Source organism: Mesoplodon densirostris, chromosome 20 (genome assembly GCF_025265405.1).
Source record: "Mesoplodon densirostris isolate mMesDen1 chromosome 20, mMesDen1 primary haplotype, whole genome shotgun sequence".
In the NCBI taxonomy this organism is placed as follows: Eukaryota; Metazoa; Chordata; class Mammalia; order Artiodactyla; family Ziphiidae; genus Mesoplodon; species Mesoplodon densirostris.
In genome coordinates this window covers 34,237,319-34,260,629 of record NC_082680.1, presented here as the reverse complement: position 1 = coordinate 34,260,629, position 23,311 = coordinate 34,237,319, and the positions used below count along the sequence as shown (strand labels likewise).

General features: G+C 42.5%; 1 protein-coding gene across 5 annotated transcripts in view; it reads right to left on the bottom strand.

Moving 5' to 3' along the window:
• PSD3 (pleckstrin and Sec7 domain containing 3) overlaps window positions 1-23,311 on the bottom strand; it is a 567,622-nt gene that overhangs the window by 407,640 nt on the left and 136,671 nt on the right. Inside the window, exon 1 of one of the 5 annotated variants that reach the window (XM_060086132.1) lies at window positions 21,466-21,508. The exons of the other annotated variants lie outside the window; for them this stretch is intronic. The gene's annotated coding sequence lies outside the window, so the exon portion shown is untranslated. Of the gene's footprint in view, window positions 1-21,465; window positions 21,509-23,311 lie in introns of those variants that run through there. 5 annotated transcript variants of the gene reach the window in all.

Here is a 23,311-nt window from a genome sequence, read left to right as displayed (position 1 = left end):
CTGTGCTGACAAGGAAAGAGCAGGAAACAGACCTGCAGCAGGTCTTGTTGTCAGTCCCTATTTACCCAGTGCTTGCTTACTACACAGCACACACCCAATTAACTGTTTCATTTAACCCTTAAAATCTCCTAAGAAGTAAAGACCAGGTATACCTAAATATAAGGCAACCCAATGGACAAAAAGTCATTGGCTACACTTTAAGGATGTAGATTAAATAATCAAATAGCCTCTCATAATATTTTATGTTAATTGTGTACATAGATAAAGTCACATACTACATAAAACAATAAAAATACTTGCTCTTATTGACTTACATTTCTGGGGATTATCTGAGTCAAGCTCTTCACATGCGATTGTTGTTAGAATCTTTGCTACACTACACTCTCATTTTCAGTTATATTACATCTTGGGTTCTGCTTTAAGTTGAGATACAGCAATTTTTAAATCTGTGTGATGCTGTAGCTGGAAATTCTACCCTAATGCACAGAATCCATTCAGTGCTACACTCACTGTCTGACCTTTAAAAGTCACCTTTAAAAGCCAGTTTACAGTGACATCTAACACCTACAACTCCAGGATCATTTCTTCAGGTATAATTACTAAATTTGTGTTAAATTTGTTTTCTCCTCTTTTCTTAAACCTGTTTTAGTGATCTCTGTAAGCATCCCAACTAGAATTATCTGTAGTTATTCCAAGCTAATACGTATTCTCCAAAAGTTCTTTGTTATTCAAAAACAATCAAAGCATCCCTAATTCAGAAATGGTAAGAACTTGAATATAAAGCCACTCCTCCTTTTCTGGTAATTTGGGGGTGTAGAGGTTTTTTTTTTTAATTTTTTTTAAATTTTACTGAAGTATAGTTGATTTACAATGCTGTGTTTAATTTCTGCTCTACAGCAAAGTGACTCAGTTATATGTATATGTATTCTTTTTCACATTCCTTTCCTTTATGGTTTAACACAGGCCACTGAATATAGTTCCCTGTGCTATACAGTAGGACCTTGCTGTTTATCCATCCTATTAGCAGTTTGCATCTGCTAATCCCAAACTCCCAGTCCTTCCTTCCCCCACTCCCCTCCCCCTTGGCAACCACAAGTCTGTTCTCTACACCTGTCTGTTTTTTTTTTTTTTTTTTGCTGTACGCGGGCCTCTCACTGCTGTGGCCTCCCCCGTCGCGGAGCACAGGCTCCAGACACACAGGCTCCGCGGCCATGGCTCGCGGGCCCAGCCGCTCCGCGGCACGTGGGATCCTCCGGGATAGGGGCACGAACCCGTGTCCCCTGCATCGGCAGGCGGACTCCCAACCACTGCGCCACCAGGGAAGCCCCCACCTGTCTGTTTTTGTTTCATAGATACGTTCATCATTTGTGTCGTTTTTTAGATTTCGCATATAAGTAATATATGGTATTTGTCCATCCATGCTGCTGCAAATGGCATTATTTCATTCTTTCTTATGGCTGAGTAATATTCCATTCCACTATGTACCACATCTTCTTTATCCACTCATCTGTTGATGGACATTTAGGTTGTTTCCATGTCTTAGCTATTGTAAATAGTGCTACTATGAACACAGGAGTGCATGTATCTTTACAAATTATAGTTTTGTCTGGGTATATGCCCAGAAGTGGGATTGCTGGATCTACAGTAGCTCTGCTTTTAGTTTTCTGAGGAACCTCCATACTATTTTCCACAGTGGCTGCACCAATTTACATTCCCACCAAACAGTGTAAGAGGGTTCTCGGGGTATGGAGAATATTAACTCCTTTTTTACAGATAAGAGCATAGAGAGAGTTTAAGCCACCTGGCCAACGCACAATTAGAAGATAAGAAGGGCAAGAAACATCCCTCAGATCAAATTTTTAAAAAGTAGAAGGAAAGGAATTTAGTTGGCGGCCCGAATGTGAGTCTGAGAAGAGCAGGAGGAAACAAAGCTTCTGCTTCACACTGGGCTGGACTTCATGCCTGTCTTTTATGCTACCACAGTTTGGGAATTTAAACATTTTTCCCTTGTTGCGCATATTAACTTATTTACAATAATACTTATGTTATTTTTTATTCTATAAACCATGTAAACATCATTTATAATGAACATACAACATGCCATTTAGTAATATAATTCAGTTACTGTTGACTACTCTGGTTATTCCCAATATTATCTTAGGTAGATTCTTATATTGACAACTGGCTAATTAATATTATTCAGAATGTAATCAAACTATAAGCCCCACTGACCCAAAGGAAACCTCCACGAAGTAAATGATTTGTATCTGTTTTGTTCACTGCTGTACCCCCATATCACTGAGATACCCAGGAAGCACAAATGTCAAACTGCAAAGTCAGCTGAAGATGGCCTAAAACTCAGGTTGCACGTAACAGGCAAGGAGGATTTCTGTGATCAGTCAGGAAACTGCCATCCTCATGTATGGGGCCTGGGATGGAATCAGAACCCAAGGGTGCAAGGACAGCACTGGAGGAGAAAGAACGCTCCAGAGTCTTGGGCTAAAGGGGACTCCATACGCAAAGGTAAAACTTGAAAGCAAATTCTAGGAGGAACTGAATCTTCCCCAAAGTAGAAAAGTCAATAATTATCCAAACGACATTTAAGTGGGCAACTGAAGTAGCCAGAGGGCCCTAGGATCTGTACTCATCAAGCCGATTTCTGGCTAGCCTTTAGTTAAATTAGGATTATAATTCTCTCTCCTATAAACTCCTTCATTTATGTGCCGTTTCTTTTTATTTTCTTTCTTTCAGTAAGAGATTCTGTTCATAAACTCTCACCTTGTATCAGCTATGTTACAGTAAACTGTAACGTCCCACCCCTTGGCGGGGAAGCAGGACCACATGGACTCTAGATCCAGCCCTAAGAGCAGAGTGCAGTCCAGTCGGTCACGGGATGGAAGGGCAGGAGTGTCTTCTACAATCCCTCTCGTCCACGCGCTCGTGTGACAATACGCCTCCCTAGGCGTTGTGCTATCGCTTCTGCCATTCTGCTGTTTCCCCGGCTTCTTGCATTTCTTCTGCCCTTAAGTTATAGGTTGTCCCAAAAATTGATTAGTTCTCAGCTCACTGCTCTCCTCACTTTGTATTCTTCACCTTCTAAAATGCAAGAGCTTGGAAGAAACATCTATCGGCCAACAGACAAACTGGTGTTGTGGCAAAAGTATTCTAAATGAGTTAATACACATAAAATACTTAAAGCAGTGCCCAGCACTTGGGGAACGTCAGTGAGATCCAGCTGACGTCACGACTACTACTGGGAATCGGCCTCTGTTCCGTTACTTACCATGTGATTTTGGGACAAGGAATTCTGCCTTCCTGAGCCTCAGCTTTCACCTATTACTTTAAAAAATCTCACTAAAAGTCAACTTTTCCAGCCTTTTGTACTCACTAAAATAAAAATTTGCAATTAATTTTCAATATAATTTGAACAATTAATTACTGTAGGCAAACGAGATGTTTACCTCACAGGGCTGTTGTAAGGTTACACTGAGAAGGTTGCCTGAAAAGTTAACTGAAAACTATTTGAAAGGAAGGCTCTGCCCTGATCACTCCAGGTGCCCAGATCTGACATGTGCCCTGAGCTTCAGTCCACCTCACACTTCCATTGACTGGAAGCGCTCATCAGACGGAGACTACTATACAGGAAAAGGGAAAGATGTTAAGAGTTTAGTTAATTCAGAAGAAAATGTAATTGGCCAGACCAGAGCTCTGAGACAAGGGTCTAGAGTTGGACTGGGATGACAGAACAAGGAGAAAAAACAAAGTAACTCGAGACCAGTTTGTATCCTTTAATTACAAGCCTGAAGAAAGCCAAACAGAAAATAAATCTTACCAAGTTAAAGGTGTCAAGGCTACATTCCCATCTGTGTTGGCAAAAGAACCACCCAACTTATGATAATGACAACATAACAAGAAAAAAATACAAAGTAAACAACAGCCAGAAGCAGCTCACATACAGTCTAATGAGCTCACCTCTGGTGGAGGTCTCAGGAGTCTAGAAGGGATGTGTGTCTCAGGCTAAGAGTGGAAGGGAAGATTCTGAGTTTTGTCTGAAGAACTAACTTGAGCCAACATGCTCAAGAGAGCCTCTGGGAACTGCCCCGTGCTTCTCCCACAGACAGTGATCTAGTCGCCGGCATTTACAAGCCATGTGCTACACATCCACATTATTTCACCATGCAACCCACCACCGTCACTCTTGGAAGGCACTACCAGGAAGAAGAAAAACTGGACTAAGGAAACAGATTCTCTCTTTCCTGGGACCCTGTAGGGGGGGCTCTGAGCAATTAAGGGCAGCCTACTTTCTGAACTGTGTCTACCATTCCCAGAAGGTTGGGTCTGGCCAGAGAAGCAGAAAAAAGCAAAGAGTCAATAACTTCTAACTACCTGACAGATGTACCATGTTACACACTCAACATGCCAAAACCATAGTGATGAACTTCCCTATAAAACTTGCTCCTATTTCAGATGCACCACTAACCCCTCCGGTCACTTCAGTGACATACTTTAGATCCTCATATATTCCCTCGTATCTCCCCTTATCGTCTCCAAGACTATTATTAGTTTCTTAGAGTCTCACGCATCTATCCCTCCATTTACATTCTTCTTACTCTCTCTTCCTACAGTGGATACCATCTCTTCTCTAGCGTGCTTCAGGAATTAACTACTGGTCCTAAACAGCCTACCCACCTCAACACGAATTCACACCCTCCAACGCACTCTAGGCAACTTCACTAGGTTCATCTTCCTAACACACTTCTCCGGTGGCACTGTTGTTACTACTGTCTACTATATACCTTTCCTTCCCCCAAACAAAACAAAACAGAAATTTTAAATGGATCCCCAGTGCAACTAAATTAAAGCTGTAATTCTTTAACTCAGGAGTCAGCAGACTTTTTCTGTAAAGGACCAAAGAGTAAATATTTTAAGCTTCATGGGCCATAAAGTCGTGATGCAAACACTCAACTCTGCCACTGTAGAAAAAGCCGTCAGAGACGATGATAAAGTAACCCATGGCTGTGTCCCAATAAAACGTCATCTACAAAGACAAGAGATGAGCACAGGGGCCCTAGTTTGCCAACTCCTGCTTAACCCCGTCACTCAAGACCCCTAGCAATCTGGCCCCTAAGTACTCTCACCTTATTCCCATACTGCCATCTTGATGGCTCTGTATATTAGGTTTTTCTTTTCAAATATAACACATACCAATTAAATTAAGAGTGTTATAAGAAAAGCACTAGTTGTACAAATTAAAATACTGAGAACAGAGTGGCTAAGCAGCTTCCAGCCAGGACTAGACGCCAGGGAAAGAGCCACTACCCACTGCTGCCTCTCCATTGGTCAGCTCCGTGTCCCCTTAAGGGGCAAAATCGCCTGTGGACCTTGCTTCAACCAGTTATTCCCTCCTCCCCAAACTCTGTCTTACCCATCTTTCATGTCCCCACTCAAATCCCCCTTCTCGTTGAAGTCCTGCATGCTTGACCCAACTCACAGTGACCGTTCCCTCCTTTCTCCTCTTAAAACATGTGTTGCCTGTACGTTTCTTTGGGTCCTTATATATTCATGATTTCATACTGGCTTCCCAAACTACTTCTTATGTTACATTTTCTATAGACTAGACAAGTACCATAGTGATCAGAAGTTAAAAGATATTCATTAATTCTTTACTAGGATGATGATGTTAACTTACAGGGTAATCCATGGATATATGAACCTAAAATAATTTTCATCACACCCCATATTTATAAAGATTATATCAAGTGGTCTCTGTACAGTAAATATGTGAACTTAATGGGAAAAGAAACTAAAAGTTATGTAAATTAATCCCTTTGACCTTTCTGGTATGGGGTACATCTTGCAAAAACAATTATGACATATCAATAGATTCACTAATTCAAGTACTTAAAAGAGTTTATTTTATGGTAAACACCTCATTAATGTAGTTGATTTAGGGTAATAGTTGAATCTGTAGGACTAGGAAAATATAATCCTCAGAGAAGTGGTTCTTAACTTTTTTGGCATCATGGACCTCTTTGAGAAAGCTATGGATCCTCTCCCAGTAAAAACATCCAGGTAGGGGCTTCCCTGATGGCACAGTGGTTTAGAATCTGCCTGCCAATGCAGGGGACACGGGTTCGATCACTGGCCCGGGAGGATCCCACATGCCACGCAGCAACTAAGCCCGTGTGCCACAAGTACTGAAGACCACATGCCTAGAGCCCGTGCTCCACATCAAGAGAAGCCACAGGAATGAGAAGCCTGCGCACCGCAACGAAGAGTAGCCCCCACTCGCCACAACTAGAGAAAGCCCGCACGCAGCACTAAGGACCCAACGCAGCCAAAAAAAAAAAAAATCCAGATAAATATTTATACAAACTTCACATTAAATGTCTGGGGGCTCACAGATGCTCTGAAGTTAAGAAACCCTCTCAGAGGGTCTCATGTTAAGCACTCACAGCCCTCACTCACCTAAGAAATTTTCCCTTTAATTCAAGATATTCACATAAATTTCAATGCACCAAAAGGATCTGGCAGCAATTTTTTTATTTTTACATTTTTATAGAGCAAACTCACACCCAAATTAGAAGATGTCAAAGATCATAAACAGCGGAAATGGGGAAATTTATGGTTAAGAGCAAATGGGTGGGAGGAGAGAGGGGAAATATCAGCAATGACAGAGATTTCAATTTCACTTCACTGCCTGCAAGGAAAACTTGGTGGCCTGGACACACGTCCACACTGGAGGAGCGTCAGCCCGGGCTCCTAGGGCAGCACACGTCACCATAAGACCTCACACAGCAGAAGTGGCAATTTCACATCCTAAAACACTCATGCTAAGAAAATCAGCATGAGCAACTAATTATAAAATGTCCTTTAAAACTCAAATTCGGGGGACTTCCCTGGTGGCACAGTGGTTAAGAATCTGCCTGCCAATGCAGGGGACACGGGTTCGATCCCTGATCCGGGAAGATCCCACATGCCACGGAACAACTAAGCCCGTGTGCCACAGGTACTGAGCCTGCACTCTAGGGCCCACGAGCCACAACTACTGAGCCTACGCACCACAACTGCTGAGGCCCACACGCCTAGAGCCTGTGCTCAGCAACAAGAGAAGCCACTGCAATGAGAAGCCTGTGCACCGCAACAAAGAGTAGCCTCCGCTCGCCGCAACTCAAGAAAGCCCACGCACAGCAACAAAGACCCAACACAGCCATAAATAAATAAATTTTTTAAAATAAATAAAAGTCAAATTCGGAAATAAAAATGAGTTCCTAAAATAAATACCAGTGGAGTAACACACACACTGTGAATGCAACAGCACATAAGTGACAAACACAATAATATTAATGATACATACGTAGCTGCTGAATTCTAATTCCCTTTCATTTAATCTTTTTATTTAGAACAAATCTGTTAAATGTATTGCTAAATAGGATTTAATTTTTATGTCTTTTGTACTCAGCACATGACAATGAAGACAAGATGTCACAAAAATCTAAATTTTAAGATTGAAAATAAAATGGTTAAAATCAAACTACCTGTAGAAGTAACCCACTCTGATAGGTAAATTTATGAATATGGAATTTCAAAAACAGCCAAATTCCAATCAAGGTAACCAGGTATAGTCTCAGTCACATTTAGTGAAAGAAAAACCTGTAAATAAATTTGAGCCTTTAAGAATGACTGGTTCAATAACAGAGGCAGACTCCAAGGTACAATGGGGACCCCCCAAAGAAAGGGGTCATCAATCAAATTGATAGGGATTAAAAAAAGCTTCTCAGGGCACACACTTCCAATGGCAACTTGCTGAACTGATTTAAGGCCTTCCACGATCACAACTTAACCCATTTCTCTACCTAAGCCAGTTTTCTGCCGTCCTCCACAACATCACTCTCATCTCCTTCTAGAACAGAACATCCTCCCTATTCTTTCCATATATTCCAATACTAGCTACCCTGCCAGGCACAGAACAAACGAGCATCCCTCCTAGAAGCCTCTGAGTGTGCCTTCATACCCTGCTGTGCTCTCCCTCTACTGTACCTAATATGATGACCACACACCCCTGACCTCCCAGGCTGCTCCTGATCTCAACAGTCTGTCTCCTGATAAGAACATATGTCTATCTCCATGCAGGATCATTAGCATGGAATTAGTCATCTGTTCATGAGACTTATACCAATTATCTGGCAATCACACATCATCATCTATTTAATGGCTCCTAGTATGAATGTTATCTTGCCTATAAGTTCATTAGTTTCTCATAAGCAGTGATTAGCAGAATCGGGTACATAGCAAATACTCAGTAACTATCTGTAGAAATTAAGTCAATGTATTAAACAAGAAAAACTTATTTCCTGCCCCTCCTCTTCTCCACCACTATACCTAGATATAAGAACCAAACCTATACAGATCTCAGTTCCCAAAAAATTCTGGGGAACCTCCCACCACAAAAAAAAAAAAAAAAAAAAAAAAAAAAGAATCTCTAATCATTTTTCCTTTAACCAGAAAATTAAAACAGGTTCTTAATCTTCTTTCTTTCATTCTATTCATTTTGACTAGGACTAACTCAGAGTTCCCCATGCAATTGTTTCAAGGACAGCTAAGGGGCCCAATTTAAGATATTTAACAATCTGTCATTGGAAGGGCGAGCTCTCTAAATTGCTTTTCCTGGTACAGCTGGATAGTGCACTAAGTGGTCCCTACTCATTTGCTAGACCCCCTTTTAACCAACAGAAACATTTTTTTTAAAAAGTTTGCAATGTTCCTGGTGTACTAAAGTAAAAGTTAAGATTTGACCCTGTCCTCAATGATACCACTGTTTTTGTCAGTGAAGTAAGGCTGACTGCATACTTCAATATATGAACAGCATAAGTACAACAAGGAACAGAAATTTTCAGGGAAGTCAGAGACAACGTAGCTATGGATGAAAGAGTGCTGGGTCTTGCTCACTGTTATTTTGCATCTTGCCAAGAAATCTTCTCTAATTCTACGATGTTGAATGCAAATAGAAATTTTAATTTATGTTTCAGGGTTTTATGTATTTTTTACTTCTGTCATCTTCCTCGCATTATAATTTCCCTCTGCTTGGATGTGGGAAGTGGGTTGTTGAAAGTTTCAGTTCAAAGTAAAGGGGCAGCTGGGTCCTCTGATTACAGTGGGTAAAGAATTTAAATGCTTCAGTATTCTGAGACTTGGAGGACTGCCCATCTAGAGCCTGCTTTCCTCCTAATTTAATGGCCCTGTCGTCAGCACCCTAATGCTGTCAAGTGAAAGGAGCAGGTACTAAATAATCCGGTGCCTCAGGCCACACCTGCTTTCCCTGCCAGAGGAAAAGTAACAAAGAGATGTTCTGCTGATCAACATCCCTCAAGAAAGAATGAGCTGGATAAGACCTGGGAAATGATATTGACCAACAGTTTAATTTTTTTTTTAAGCAGAGAAACTGTGCCTTCAAATGATGTCTGACATAGAAGCCCAATATGTAAAACAGATAAAAGAGGGGGAGCCTTTAGTTGACTGGAGTGGGGCATGGATTCATACCACCATCTCCTCATTCCCCAACCCTCAGGGAGACACAAAGACCTTGGTTTAAAGATCTTTTTAAAAAGTGGAGCTAGGAAAGTCAATTACTCAATATCATACTACCAATTAATGACAAAGTCAGAATTACAGCCCACTTTCATCTGAAGTTAGTAGGCTGGCAATTGGGGTACAGTGGCATCTCACTCTGATTCTCTGTGATGCTGTAGGATGTGGTGGGAAGACTTGGGCTCTGAAGTCACACTCGAGTGGACATGCCAGTTCCACGACTTACTTGCTGTGTAACCTGACGTTAAATTATTTAAACCTTACTGGGGACCTAGCATCAGAGGACTCCTCTGAGGTCTAAAGAACAGCTAACATAAAAATTTCCTAGCAGAGTATCTGTTACATAGTAAGTGTGTGTGTATACACATATAAAACAAACAGATAACTCAGGATTGAACCAAAAAATTAATAAAAATATCCCACTCACTTTGTCAGCCATAATTTAACACAGGACAAACAAATGCAACAACTAAAAAACTATCAGTTAAGAAACAGCCAATTTAGGACCTTCCACATTAGTCTTTCAATTATTACAATAGTAGTGACTTCTTCAGAAGTTTCTGCAAAATTTATGTATGAGAAAAAAAGAACACTCCAGACTAGCTTTCATATATATATATATATATATATATATTTTTTTTTTTTTTTTTTGCAGTACGTGGGCCTCTCACTGCTGTGGCCTCTCCCGTTGCGGAGCACAGGCTCCGGACGCGCAGGCTCAGCGGCCATGGCTCATATATTATTTGAATGCATCTTATATTCAAGCATTATAATTATCAGAGGCATACCAAAATGTCCATCTGAGAGTACAGGTGGTTAACATTTCTATTTCAACCACATGAATGTTTTTGCCATGAAAATTCCAAATCTTTAATTTCATAACATCATAATGAGATTAAAGTATCACAGATTTAAGGCATATTTGTACACCACTGGAATTTTTATAAACCTTCAGATTAGATTAAGCAGAAAGAACAAAAGTATATTAATTGACCTCCAAAACAAACATAAAAGAAATCTGTAGCAGGAAAAGGAAACAGCACTTGACAATTTGAGAACCGCTACTAAAAAAGTATCGCAAACTCCGTCCACCAGAGGGAAGTGTTGTCTAACTATCAGCAGAACCTAAACATAGAATTTTGTACAAAAAAATTCCATTTGGCCAACCCAATAATTGCTTCCCAAGCTTTCAGGAAAAAACATATATATACTTATTGAAGGAAAACACAGAAATCTGCCATTAGGTATCTGTAAATCAGGTTAAAATGATATCATAAAATACAGTACACCTTTCAAAATCACTTGTGCCTGTGAACTTGTCATACCTTTAGATGTAGGACTGTCCTAAAAGGAACAAAGAATCATCATGTTGGGACTTCCCTGGTGGCGCAGTAGTTAGGAATCCGCCTGCCAATGCAGGGGACACGGGTTCGAGTCCTGGTCCGGGAAGATCCCACTTGCCACTGAGCAACTAAGCCTGTGCGCCACGACTACTGAGCCTTCGCTCTAGAGCCTGCGAGCCACAACTACTGAGCCCGCAAGCCACAACTACTGAAGCCCACGCGCCTAGAGCCCACGCTCCGCAACAAGAGAAGCCACCGCAATGAGAAGCCCGCGCGCCGCAACAAAGAGTAGCCCCCGCTCGTCGCAACTAGAGAAAGCCCACACGCAGCAACAAAGACCCAACACAGCCAAAAATAAATTAAAAAAATAATAAATCATCATATCCAGCTCCACCTGACCAAGGCCGCTGCAATCCTAAGCAGTCCCCCATCCTCACTCACAGCCTGATGCTAAAGCTCAAAGAAGGGGGTGAACAGTGGCAGCTGGGACCCTAATTTCATCACATTTTTTAAACCATGTCATGTTTCTCAAGGCACACTAGTCCTTGCATTAAATATCTACCCCTCTCTGCCCATAAAAACATGCTCACTTAGCAATAAATATATACAGAATTTTAGCTTGAGAGACCTAGTTACTGCCCTATCACAGTGACAAAAACCCAAAGTGGGCTGCCAAGGGGGAAGGGGGGACACAGGATATGCAGACTCCACTCCTAGAGATCAGCTCAGCAGCCATCTACCCTGAGTGATTTTGACACTCATTATGATCATTTTGGATCATGCTGTTGATCTAAACAACTTTACACATATACACACACCCGTATCTCATACATACAGACAGAGATACCGAAACACACAAACATCTATTTCTCTATTTTACTGCATCCATCACCTCTTAATTGCTAGACACTTCAGCCTTTCTTTACTGGGCCCAATTAGTCCCTTCTTATTACAATCTCTTCCCTCTTACTTCCCAATATCTTCCTGTTCTGCTTTTCCTTCTATCTCCCTGGCTCATCATCCTGAATTCCACTTTTTTTTTTTTTTTTTTTTTGCAGTATGTGGGCCTCTCACTGTTGTGGCCTCTCCCTTGCGGAGCACAGGCTCCGGACGCGCAGGCTCAGCGGCCATGGCTCACGGGCCCAGCCGCTCCATGGCATGTGGGATCTTCCCGGACCGGGGCACGAACCCGTGTCCCCTGCATCGGCAGGCGGACTCTCAACCACTGCGCCACCAGGGAAGCCCCTGAATTCCTTTTAAGCACCCTTTAAATATTTACCTTCTTCAAGGTACCACTTGCAGTCTTCCCGTGGTGCACATGTTCCCTGGGCAATACATCCACTTCCAAAGTCTCTTCTCCCTGGAGGAGCCCCACACACCCCCTGCCCACCGGACATCCCCACGTGAAAGTGCCAGGGTCCCAAACCCAGCATAGTGGGCTGTCACCGTTCTCCTTACCACCCCGTACCTGCTCCTCCTTCCAGCCTGTACCTTGTTGGAAGGCACCACCGTCCACCCGGCTGCCCAAAGCAGAACCGCCCTCAGCGCCTCCCTCTGTCCTCCTTTCCACACCCAATCCGGCGCCCAGAGCAGCGCCTCCCTCTCTGCACTCTGCCTTCTTCCCTGCTGCCACTGCCTCAGCCCCGTCATCATCATGAGCCCCTTGCATCCCTGTACTGCTCTGTGGCAATCACACAGGTGGTCTGAGCCCACTGCCCACCTCCCCTGCCTTACAAACAGAACTCCCAGCTTTTAGCTGGGCACATGGCTAAAGATTACATTTTCTGCATTTTCCATGGCACCACACTATACGCAATGAGCTGTAACTGAAAATGTTCTGTGGTAAGGATAGTCTTCAAAATATCCTTAAAGTACAGATGGCACATGCCCCTTTGCCCTTCTGATTGCCCTCTTCCTCCTCTGTGCTCTCAGGAATTGGCTGGAACTCGACCAACCATATTAGAAGATGGGAAATGTTTAAAGGATGGCAGACCAAACAGCCCAGAGGCGTGCGGCACATTTGACATTGCAGAACCACCGCCCGAGCCCTCTCTCGTCTGGATTCCTTTCACAGAAGAGAAGACGAAACTTGTATTTTCTTTAAGCCACAGGGGTGTATGTGCGCGCGCATGTGAGTGTGTGTGTGCTGCGCGTGCGTCTGCTGTATGTGCATGTGTGTGCGTACGTGCGTGTGTGCGCGCACACACCTTCCTAACAAGGCACACTGCCTCCAATCTCACCTCTCCAATCTCACCTCTCCATATCTGCAATCCAATCTCCACGCTGCTTTCAGACTGATTCCCTAAATCCCAAATATAAAGAATCAATCCATTATTTTAAAAAATCCAATGAAACACATACTCCTTAGCAGGGCACATAACACTGTGCACAGCCTGGCCCTTGCCTGTCCCGATCCTTCTCCCTCACACCCACCCTCTATCCCCACTGACACCAGCTGCTCTGAACAATCCATGGTTTTCACAGCACCACAGCTTTACATACACTTCTTCCACTGTCTGAAACATCTGTCTTGCCAGCACCCATTCCACCTGCGCCTCAAAAACTCTGCTCAGGTCTTCCCTGGTGGCGCAGTGGTTGAGAGTCCGCCTGCCAATGCAGGGGACACGAGTTCGTGCCCTGGTCCGGGAAGATCCCACATGCCGTGGAGCCGCTGGGCCCATGAGCCATGGCTGCTGAGCCTGTGCGTCCGGAGCCTGTGTTCCACAACGGGAGAGGCCACAACAGTAAGAGGCCCGCATACCGCAAAAAAATAGATAAATAAAATTAAAAATAAATAAATAACTTTCTCTATTTATATTACTCATTTTCTGTAAGTTATTTTCTGTTCATATATGCATGTTCTCTACCTCATACTTTCCTCCTTTATCATACTGGTTCCCTCTTTTATCTTTTAAACAAACCTATTATAGTTTCAGAATATTCTACTATCTCTGGCTCTGTGGGTCTTGATTTCCCTGCTTGCTGTGTATGCTGACCTTCCCTCCCATGGAAGCTCCTTCCTTTTTGCAGTTTTTACCACTTTATTGTGAGCTTGTCCATTTTAAGGTCACTGATCTATTCATTAATATGAGGGTCTTCTATGTCCTGGGCTGTGAAAGGGCCCCTCTGGGTGGTTTTGCATGTACTTCAGCAGTAACTTGTGGGGTTTCACCAGCCCAGCACGTTTGTGTCAATTTCCAGATGTCACGAGACGATACACTTGGACACCTACCCCATCTGGGCTGCAGGCTGGGGCTTCAATTCCACACGAGTGACTCTGCCCATCAGAGCTCTGGAAAACCAGTTCATCAACCGCCAGCCCCCCACCTCTTCCCTGGCCTCCACCTGACTTGAAAGCATCTAAACTACATGCCCTTGGACAATTTCTTCAATACTGTTGAAGCTTATTTCCTACCTACTTATCTCAAAGTTTAAAAATCAGTAGAGAAGGTAGGAGTGAGAGTCTGTAAACTTCCGAGAGCTAATACGAGAAGTCAGTTCCCTTTCTCAGGCAGGATACCACGGGCCCTTCGCTCCCTCACTCGCTTCCACAAGTCACGTGTCCTCCCCACAAGCCAAGGAACAGTCTCACTCTTCTTCAAAGACTTTCTCAAGCACTTCTTCCCTCTGGATTTTCCCCCAAAAGACATACCAACCTCAGCCATCTGATACTGCCTTAGGAACACTTCAAAGAGTGTACTTTCCCAAAATGAAGCCTCCTCCTGTCAGAGCGGACTCCATCTGACGAGCTGAGAGAAGTCAGCAGCCTCAGCGCAACAGCCAGGAGAGAAAACGAGGGGCAAGGGGTAAGTCTGGGAGGTGTTGCTTCACAGGTGGCCCCAGGTGGGCTCCTGTGGCACCTCTTTTTTACCTCTTTGTAGTTCAATGCAGCTCCACACATATTCCAACAGCTGATCAGAATGGAAGAGGGGAACCTCTGGTGACTCGCCTCCCGCTCCTCATTAAGTCACAGCACAAATGATGCCACACTAGCTCAAAGCTTCTCAGCAATTACCAACTACAGACGTGCCCTTGAAGAGCTCCTGAAAGCTGTGACAGCTCCCAGAAAGCAGCAGGGAATAAAGAGAAGCAAGGTCACCTCTTTCACTACACCGATGAACAGATCACAGAATCCAGACCTTAATTCCCAGCCAAGGGACTCTTTCTTCTGTTCTCATGTTCTCCCATACCCCATCCAACACCCCCAAACTCTGCCACAGATTCAAAACCCCTGCAATAAGCAACACTTTGCAAACTATCTTGAATTGTCTTCCCTAGAAACTCCCACCCACAGCCCATGTTAAGTCCCCACCGAGTGGCAAAGCCTAAGCCTCCTGTCCCTAGAGCAGCGACACTTTCCTTGGGCCTAACTGGGGCCATGAGTCAACTGACCTCCACTGATTCGGCTGCATTACTAAGAGGCTACCACCTGAATATTACTTGGGATGCATTCAAAACGCAATGTCAGCATTTCTGTTTCTCCAGAAGGCTATTTCTGGAGCACTCAGTCAGTTTCAGTCACTTATTTAATCCACTTGGAAAAACAAAAAACAAGTGGGAAGAGGTATGCCTATCAATCAAATTCAAATCAAAACACTGTCCTATTCTCTCGACTACCTTTCCTTATGGTCTTCTGAGTTTGGGCAGTGTTTTGACAATAGATGAATGGTCAATATAATGAAACTTCAAGAGTATTTTTGAAATGATAAAAATGTGCCATCATTTCTTTGTGAAGATTAGAAAAAAAAAGTACTTTCCCAAAGTCAATATACACTTGCATCCTACACCCCTCCTACGATAAGCAACAACTTCTGCTCCCCCTTCCAATTTCCAGATCAACCCATCTTGATTTATCTCTCTAAAATGGTACCTGGAGAAATACGGTTACCCCAGGCTCGAGCGTTAGAAAAACAAGAACAGTGGAGTCAAGATGGCTGAGTAGGAACACACAGAGTTCGCACCTCCTCACAAAAAGGGCACCAACTAGGCGCTGGTGGGGGACCTTGGACCCCTAAAAGGATGGGAGAAATCCCCACTCGACCAGGTAGGACATGGGAAGGAAGAGGGGGGAGAAAAGTGGAGGTGGGACGGGACTGGCACCCCTGGGGGGAGGGGCTGGGGGAGGGGAGAGGTTCCCACGCTTGGAGGCACCCACTCACAGCAAGAGGATCAGCAGGGAAGGAGAGGGACCTTCACGGAATCAGGGGACTGGAGGGTAATGCGGCCAGCATCTCCCCCAGCCCCTTGGGCCCCCATGAGCCTGCTGGGGTCCCGGGCCTGAACTCCTGCCCCCACCAAGGCCTCTCCCGGTGGCACAGATCCTGGGCCTGAATTCCTCCTCCCCACCAAGGCCTCTTCCAGCTGCACGAGTCCTGGGCCTGAGCCCCCAACACAAGGCCTCTTCCGGCCGCATGAGTTCCGGACCTGAGTGGCCCCAGCCAAAGGCTCTTCCGACTGCACGGGTCCCAGGTCTGAGGCCCACCCCTAACAAAGCCTCCTCTGGCCGCATGGGTCCAGGTGGGCCAAACGCCACCCCCCTCCAAGGCCTCCTCCAGCCCCTGTGGGTGTGCCTGTGAACACCTGTGCCCCAGCTGGCCTGCATGGGCATGTGTGCTCCGGGCCAGCTCCAGGAACAGATGCTGGTGAGAGGAACACACACAGATGTAGGGTTGACATAGTGAGTCCACAGACCTACCTGGAGATCTTGGAGGGCCCACTGGGGAGGTGGGGGTTAGCTGTTGCTCACAATCGGGAGAAGGACACTGATAGAGGAGGCACCGTGGAATATTTATTTTTTTACTTTTTTTTAATCTCTTTTTTTTTCTTTATTTTCTTCTCTTTTTTTGCTTTTGCTGTTGTGGTTCTGTTTTGTTGTTTCATTTTTATTATTTTTTCTAATGTATTTTTAATTTTTCTAATTCTATTTTTTATTCTTTGTTATTGTTCTGCTCTTTTCTGTTTGTTGCTTTTTTTTTTTTTTTTTTTTTTTTTTTTGCTGCACTGTATAGCTTACAGGGTCTTGTTTCTCAGGCCAGGGGTCTGGCCTGAGCTCCTGTGGTGGGAGCACCAAGTCTAAGCCAGTGGACTAACAGAACTTCAGGTCCCAGGGAATATTAATCAGTGTGAGGTCTCCCAGAGATCCTCATCTCGGCACCAAGACCCAGCTCCACACAACTGCCGGCAAACTCCAGTACTGGACACCTCAAGCGAAACAACCAGCAAGACAGGAAAACAGCCCCACCAATCAAAAGAAAAATAAGGTGACAAAAAAATATGTTACAGCCAAAGAAGGAAGGTAAAAACCTACAAGACCAAATAAATGAAGAGGAAATAGGCAACCTACCTGAAAAAGATTTCACAGTAATGATAGTAAAGATGATCCAAAATCTCAGAAATAGAATGGAGGCACAGATCAAGAAGATACAAGAAATGTTTAACAAGGACCTAGAAGAACTAAAGAACAAACAGTGATGAACAACACAATAACTACAATGAAAAATATACTGGACGGAATCAATAGCAGAATAACTGAGGGAGAACGAATAAGTGAGCTGGAAGATAGAATGGTGGAAATAACTGCTGAGGAGCAGAATAAAGAAAAAAGAATGAAAAGAAATGAGGACATTCTCACAGACATCTGGCACCACATTAAACACACCAACATTCGAATTATAGGCGTCCCAGAAGAAGAAGAGAAAGAGAAAGGGTCTGAAAACATATTTGATGAGATTATAGTCAAAAACTTCCCTAACATGGGAAACAGTCACCCAAGTCGAGGACGTGCAGAGAGTCCCATACATGATACGCCCTAGGGGAAACACGGCGAGACACATATTAATCAAACTAACAAAAATTAAATTCAAAGAAAAAATATTAAAAGCTTCAAGGGAAAAACAAAAAATAACATATAAAGGAATCCCCATAAGGTTATCAGCTGATTTTTCAGTAGAAACTCTGCAGGCTAGAAGGCATTGGCAGGATATACCTAAAGTGATGAAACAGAAGAACCTACAGCCAAGATTACTCTACCGAGCAAGGATCTCATTCAGATTTGACAGAGAAATCCAAAGCTTTACACACAAGGAAAAGCTTAGAGAATTCAGCACCACCAAACCAGCTTTACAACAAATGCTAAAGGAACTTCTCTAGGCAGGAAACACAAGAAAAGACAAAGACCTACAAAAACAAACCCAAAACAATAAAGAAAATGGTAATAGTAACACAGATATCGATAATTACATTAAATGTAAATGGATTAAATGCTCTAATCAAAAGATACAGATTGGCTGAATGAATACAAAAACAAGACCTGTATATATGCTATCTACAAGAGACCCACTTCAGACCTAGAGACACATACACAGACTGAAACTGAGAAGACACAGAAAGATATTCCATGCAAATGGAAATCAAGAGAAAGCTGGAGTACCAATACTCATATCAGATAAAATATACTTTAAAATAAAGATTGTTACAAGAGACAAGGAAGAACACTGCATAATGATCAAGGGATCAATCCAAGAAGAAGACATAATAATTATAAATATTTATGCACCCAACAGAGGACTGCCTCAATACATAAGGCTTAAAAGGGAAAATTGACAGTAACACGATAATAGTGGGGGACTTTTAACCCCCCACTTACACCAATGAAGAGATCATCCAGACAGAAACTCAACAAGGAAACACAAGCTTTAAATGACACAACAGACCAGAAAGACTTAATTGATATTTACAGGACATTCCATCCAAAAGCAGCAGAGTACACTTTCTTCTCAAGTGCATACAGAATATTCTCCAGGATAGATCACATCTTGGGTCACAAATCAAGCCTTGGTAAATTTAAGAAAACTAAAATCATATCAAGCATCTTTTCCGACCACAAAGCTATGAGATTAGAAATCAATTACAGGGACTTCCCTGGTGACACAGTGGCTAAGAATCCACCTGCCAATGCAGGGGTCATGGGTTTGATCCCTGATCCAGGAAGATCCCACTTGCCACAGAGTAATTAAGCCTGTGTGCCACAGCTACTGAGCCTACGCTCTAGAGCCGGCAAGCCACAACTACTGAGCCCACGTGCCACAACTACTGAAGCCCACGTGCCTAGACCTCTGCTCCACAATAAGAGAAGGCACTGCAATGAGACACCCGTGCAGCCTAGCTCGCAACAAAGAGCAGTCCCCACTTGCTTTATCAAGAGAAAGCCCACAGGCAGCAATGAAGACCCAGCACAACAATCAATCAATCAATCAATCAATCAATGAATAAATAAATGAATAAATAACTTTTTTAAAAAGAAATTAATTACAGGGAAAAACTGTAAAAAATACAAACACATGGAGTCTAAACAAATGCTACTAACGAGGAGATCACTGAAGAAATCAAAGAGAAATAAAACAACACACAGAAACAAATGACAACGACAACATAATGACCCAAAAACTATGGGATGCAGCAAAAGCAGTTCTATTCAGTTCTGAATATAGCAATTCAGTCTCACCTCAAGAAACAAGAAGAGGGCTTCCCTGGTGGCGCAGTGGTTGAGAGTCCGCCTGCCAATGCAGGGGACACGGGTTCGTGCCCCGGTCCAGGAAGATCCCACATGCCGTGGAGCGGCTGGGCCAGTGAGCCATGGCGGCTGAGCCTGTGCGTCCGGAGCCTGTGCTCCTCAACAGGAGAGGCCACAACGGTGCGAGGCCCGCGTACCACAAAAAAAAAAAAAAAAAGAAACAAGAAGAATCTCAAACAATCTAACCTAACACCCAAAGCAACTAGGGAAAGAAGTACAAAGAAAACCCAAAATTAGTAGAAGGAAAGAAATCATAAAGATCAGAGCAGAAATAAATGAAATAGAAAGGAAGAAAACAATACCAAAGATCAAAAAAACTAAACTGGTTCTTTGAGAAGATACACAAAACTGATAAACCTTTATCCAGACTCATCAAGTAAAAAAGGAGGACTCAAATCCATAAAATTAGAAATGAAAAATGACAAACTACAAATGACACCACAGAAATATAAAGGATCATAAGAGACTACTACAAACAACTATATGCTAATAAAATGGACAATCTGGAAGAAATGAACAAATTCTTTAACAGGTACAACTTCTAAGACTGAACCAGGAAGAAATAGAAAATATAAACAGACCAATCACAAGTAATGAAATTGAAACTGTAACTTAAAATCTTCCAAGAAACAAAAGTCCAGGACCAGGTGGCTTCACAGGTGAATTCTATCAAACATTTAGAGAAGCGCTAACACTGATCCTTCTCAAATTCTTCCCAAAATGTGCAGAGGGAGGAACACTCCTAAACTTGTTCTACGAGACCACCATCACCCTGCCACCAAAACCAGACAAAGATATCACAAAAAATGAAAATTACAAACCAGTATCACTGATAAACATAGACGCCAAAATCCTCAAAAAATGACTAGCAAACAGAATCCAACAACACATTAAAGGATCATACACCATGGTCAAGTGGGATTTATCCTAGGAATGCAAGGATTGCAAGGATTCTTCAGTATAAGCAAATCAATCAATGTGATACATCATATTAACAAATTAAAGGAAAAAAACCACATGATCATCTCAACAAATGCAGAAAAAAGCTTTTAGACAAAATTCAACACCCATTTAAAATAAAAACTCTCCAGGAAGTGGGCACAGAGGGAACCTACTTCAACATAATAAAGGCCATATACGACAAACCTATAGTAAACATCATTCTCAATGGTGAAAAACTGAAAGCATTTCCTCTAAGATCAGGAACAAGACAAGGATGTCCACTCTTGCCACTATTATTTAACATAGTTTTGGAAGTCCTAGCCACAGCAATCAGAGAAGAAAAAGAAATAAAAGGAATACAATTTGGAAAAGAAAAAGTAAAACTCTCAGTTTGCAGATGACATGATACTATACAGAGAAAATCCTAAAGATGCCACCAGAAAACTACTAGGGCTAATCAATTTGGTAAAGTTGAAGCATACGAAATTAATGCACAAAAATCTCTTGCAGTCCTATACACTAACAACAAAAAATCAGTAAGGAAACAATCCCATTTACCATGGCAACAAAAAGAATAAAATACCTAGGAATAAACCTACCTAGGGAGACAAAAGACCTGTATGCAGAAAACTATAAGACACTGATGAAAGAAATTAAAGGTGATACCAACAGATGGAGAGATATTCCATGCTCTTGGATTGGAAGAATCAATATTGTGAAAATGACTCTACTACCCAAAGCAATCTATAGATTCAATGCAATCCCTATCAAATTACCAATGGCATTTTTCATAGAATTAGAACAAAAAATTTTACAATTTGTGTGGAAACACAAAAGACTCCAAATAGCTAAGCAATCTTGAGAAAGAAAAACAGAGTTAGAGGAATCAGGCTCCCTGACTTCAGACTATACTACAAAGCTACAGTAAGCAAGACAGTACTGGCACAAAAACAGAAATATAGATCAATGGAACAGGATAGAAAGCCCAGAGATAAACCCACACACATATGGTCACCTTACCTTTGATAAAGGAGGCAAGGATATACAGTGGAGAAAAGACAGCCTCTTCAATAAGTGGTGCTGGGAAAGCTGGACAGCTACATGTAAAAGAATGAAATTAGAACACTCCCTAACACCATACACAAAAATAAACTCAAAATGGATTAAAGACCTAAATGTAAGGCCAGATACTATAAAACTCTTCAAGAAAAACATAGGCACAACACTCTTTGACATAAATCACAGCAGGATCTTTTTTGACCCACCTCCTACAGTAATGAAAATAAAAACAAAAATAAACAAATGGGACCTAATTAAACTTAAAAGCTTTTGTACAGCAAAGAAAACCATAAACTAGATGAAAACACAACCCTCAGAATGGGAGAAAATATTTGCAAACAAACCAACTGACAAGGGATTAATCTCCAAAATATACCAACAGCTCATGCAGCTCAATATCAAAAAAACAAACAACCCAATAAAAAAATGGGCAGAAGACCTAAAGAGACATTTCTCAAAGAATACATACAGATGGCCAAGAGGCACATGAAAAGATGCTCAACATTGCTAATTATTAGCAATTATTATTAGCAATTTTTAGAGAAACGTAGATCAAAACTACAATGAGGTATCACCTCACACTGGTCAGAATGACCATCATCAAAAAATCTACAAAAAGGGGCTTCCCTGGTGGAGCAGTGGTTGAGAGTCCGCCTGCCAATGCAGGGGACACAGGTTTGTGCCCCAATCTGGGAAGATCCCACGTGCCACAGAGCGGCTGGGACCGTGAGCCATGGCCGCTGAGCCTGCGCGTCCAGAGCCTGTGCTCTGCAATGGGAGAGGCCACAACAGTGAGAGGCCCACGTACCACACACACAAAAAAAAAAATCTACAAAGAATAAATGCTGGAGGGGGTGTGCAGAAAGGGAACCCTCTTGCACTGTTGGTGGGAATGTAAATTGATACAGCCACTGTGGAGAACAGTATGGAGGTTCCTTAAAAAACTAAAAATAGAATTACCATATGACCAAGCAATCCCACTATTGGGCATATACCCTAAGAAAACCATAATTCAAAAAGACACATGCACCCCAATGTTCATTGCAGCACTATTTACAATAGCCAGGACATGGAAGCAACCTAAATGTCCATCAACAGAGGAATGTATAAAGAAGATGTGGTACATATATACAATGGAATATTACTCAGTCATAAAAAGGAATGAAACTGAGTCATTTGCAGAGACGTGGATGGACCCAGAGACTGTCATACACAGTGAAGTAAGTCAAAGAGAAAAACAATTATTGTATATATATTGTATATATATATTCCACATATATGTGGAATCTAGAAAAATGGTACAGATGAACCTATCTGCAGAGCAGGAATAGAGACACAGACATAGCAAACAAATGTGTGGACACAGGCTGGGGGGTGCCGGCAGGCGGGGCGGGAAGTGGAGGTGGGATGAATTGGGAGATTAGGATTGACATGTATACACTAGCATGTGTAAAACAGATAGCTAGTGGGAACCTGCTGTATAGCGCAGGGAGTTCCACTTAGTGCTCTGTGGTGACCTAAATGGGTGGGATTGGGGGGTGTTGAAGGAGGTCCAAGAGGGAGGGGATATATATACACATAGAGCTGATTCACTTCGTTTTCAGCAGAAACTAACACAACATTGTAAAGCAACTATACCCCAATAAAAAAATAAAAAGTAGATAAAAAAAAAAAAACAGTACCTGGTACTTCATCTCCACGTACCTAAATTAAAATGCACACTCTTCACCCTCCATGATTCTGCCCCTTTCTAAATGGTTATCTTTCTAAACCTATCTCTCACAGATATGCTTTGCAAACCAACCTG